This window comes from Dendroctonus ponderosae, unplaced genomic scaffold (genome assembly GCF_020466585.1).
Source record: "Dendroctonus ponderosae isolate FM_Combo_2020 unplaced genomic scaffold, Dpon_F_20191213v2 Dpon_F_20191213_11, whole genome shotgun sequence".
NCBI classification, from domain to species: Eukaryota; Metazoa; Arthropoda; class Insecta; order Coleoptera; family Curculionidae; genus Dendroctonus; species Dendroctonus ponderosae.
Window position 1 is genome coordinate 125,582 of NW_026017213.1, and position 3,502 is coordinate 129,083.

Here is a 3,502-nt window from a genome sequence, read left to right on the forward strand (position 1 = left end):
AACATTGCAGATTTGATATATAAGAAACTTGCTAAATATACAAGTACCAGACAGCAAAAATACTTGGCTTGAAATGATGTCCTCACTGTCAGCACCTGATTTAACAAATTCAACAAACTTGGCGACTACCGAGATGATAAATAGTACGCCAAAGCCATGGAAAATGAGACTGTATAACCAGTAGAACCAGCGGACGGTGGAATTCATGCCATCTAGTCTCCATGTTCCAGTGAACATCATCATAGGCTTCAACATGCCAAGCAGACTCTCTTGCTTACTGTACATTTCAGCAGATTCTTGCAGATCAAGGGACGTCGCTTGATTGACACGGATCACTTAAATGAACACACTATCATTTGAGCCGGACGTCTAGCTAAAAAAATGTTTCATTTATGTGGAAAGAAAAGCTGATGTTTTTCAAGGCTCCACTTAAAGTGCTCCTACATATGTCGTTTCATATTTTATGCATACGCTAATTTGAATTTTAAAAAATTACGTTGGTTCAGGTTTAAGAGTGCTAATGCTAAGAATTCTATTTTTATTTGACTCATTTTGAGATTTTAATCAAGTTTATTTCAATTAAAATCGAAAAATTCAATATATAATTGCTCAACCATGAAAGCGCTAAGCCACTTTACTCAGATCCATGCAAACAGCATATTGCTGTTAATCCAATAGTGCAAAATGAAAATCCTAACGTAGCATGGAATAAACTGAAAGACATACAGAGTGTCCCGAAATTAGGTTACCAAACTGGAACAGTAAAATCTGCTCTCGATAATAATTGTAAGCAACCTGGGAAAACGGAGCAACCACGACGAGAGCGGCAACAGTGGTAAGCGGGACACACCCAGGACGGGAGTGGCAACATCGGGGCTACTTCATGGCTGGGACAGGAGACGGCGCGGCGGTACTTCCGGGTAACAGCACAGAACATCCCTGGGGGGATATTCTGTGGGGAAAAACAAGTGGTGGGGTTGCCAAAGGATTATTTATTATTTATTTGGCTGTGGCCCGCGCAAGGCGTTCATTAAAATCTGCATCAATCGAATTCTTCCTTAAATTTAACCCTAACAAATATGAATTTTTCAAATGAACAGGTATCGAAAAATACTCCCTAACGGAACTACGCCTTCTTGAAGAGGGGCCCAGTAGTAGAGTTTTTTCCAAATTGTTTTTAAACTTTAGTAAGTTTGGTATGCTGAATCTATATCTGAAATTAAGACTCAGAAGTCAGTCTTTTGTCATAGACGTATCATTTGGGTTAGTTTGGGTTACAAGTAGAAAAAAAGCTCTTTTCTGATACTATAAATCAGTCCTTTTCTACAAATTGTGGAAACCTGAAGTATTTTACGAAGAAAAGAAACTCTTAATTGACAAAAAATGTCTGGGTCCTTGCTATTGATGGTCAAAGTTCTCCAAAAAAATTATCTTTTTCGAAATACCGGGAGAATAGTACGATGTTCAGCCTTTTTGGGCAAGTGGTGAATTCCTGAGTGTCGTGGTACAAAAACTTTTTAGTTGGAGGATAAAATCAACTGAGTTTTTTTAGGTTGATGCACTAATCATTTGTCCACAATTTTGTGCTAATTGTAAAATGTTGTAGCGTTCATAGTTTTTGCGTAAAAAAATATGTCTGTTTTCTCGTCACTTCCAACAAGGAGTTAGCTGATATTCATTTCATTTATGGTTACTGCAATGGTAACGCACGAGCTGCTCTACGACAGTGTCAAAGGCGGTTTCCAACAAGCAGATTACCCCATAGGGAATTATTTGGCACTGGATATTAATGGGGGAATTTAAGAGATCAAGGATCATTTAGACGCTCCCGAGGACAAGAACGCCGCCTTTAGACGGAGCGCTAAATATAATTTCATATAATCCTCAAATAGCAAAAGCTAGTAAATGTCTTCGTGTAATTTTTTTTATTATTAAAAAAAAAGGATAAAGGATAAAAAAATAAAATATTGCACAAGGAGATACAACACATAATTTAATTGAAACCATATTTTCAGATCGGAAGAATGACTCAAATGCAAATATTGCATCCTTGCCATTATAAAAGATTACATGATTTAAGAGCCATTGATTTTCCAGCACCAACAGAAAATGATATATTTTAGGTCATCGGTTGTAGTCTGTTGTCGGGGGCAATATAAACCATTTATTTTCCAATACTTAATATTTATTCGAATCGAACAAAACCTTTAATTTATTTTTGCTTGCTATAATCGGTGTTGCATGCAATATTGTGCAATACACAATCATATTCAAGTAGTACAAAATGAGGAACAAAGATAAAATTTAAAATTTAATTGAAACCAGATCCCTAATTTTCAACGCATTTTCGCTTCCCCCTCCAGACCAAGTGAATTCATTTTTCGATCTTACGAGAATATATGAACTTCAGGTAATGTTAGAAAAAGTTCAGTCGCTATGGGCCGAATTTACTGGGGTTCAGGGAGATTTAGAATTAATTGTTTCTTGTCACCACAGATTACTCAGACTATTAAATTGAATTTGAGAATGAGTTTATTAGCCCCACAGGTAAGGCTAGATCGGTATTTCATAGAAGTCTCTCAACCGGAACCTCCTCGCAGCACTCAGAGTGTTGATAACACCAAACTTGCGACAAATCTTAATGTCAATTTGCCTAAAATAAAGTTACCACAATTTCATGGTGCATTTGAGGCTAGGATTCAATTTGAAGACTCGTATAATTCTTCAGTTCATAATAACCCATCATCTATCAACAACGTCGAAAAGTTTTGGTACTTAAAATCTTGCACCAATTGAGATGCTGCTAATTCATTGACCTCCATCGAAGTTTCTGACGCTAATTATCATAAAGCATGGGATTTGTTAGGCAGTAGGTATCAAACCAAAAAGGTAATAATTCAAAGTTACTGAAAAGCCATTTTTGAGTAAGAATACATTCATAAAGAAAATTATCTTTCTTTAAGAAACTTCACTAGTACAGTCACCCAACATTTAAGAGCATTGGAATCATTAGGCCTATTGGTACACACTTTTAATTTCCCAATTGGCATCCAAACTTGACCATGTCACCAGCAAAGAATGGGAAGACTTTTCCTCTAAATGAAAAACAGACACACCTTCATTCTGCCCGTGCGGGCTTTCTAGTCTCCCATCGCGCGCCTCCCCAAGTGGCGGATAGGGGAATTACTATCAGATATGATGGGTACCAAGGTAGTGTCTGATTCAAATTGAGCGGCTACAAACAGCATTGACCAGATGACGCAAAAATTCGATAGATCCTATTAGAAAACACCAGATGAATACAACAAAAATGTATGTAGCCACATATGATATAAGAACGATGAAAACCAGAGAACACCTTAGTTAGATCAGAAAAAGAACTTGAGCAGATAAAGTGGTACATTCTTGGATTATGTGAAACCCGCCTTCCAGAAGAGAAAGCCACAGCTCTAAACGCCACGCCAGACCACGGGTTGTACCAGAAAAATTCTGCCGAGCCTGG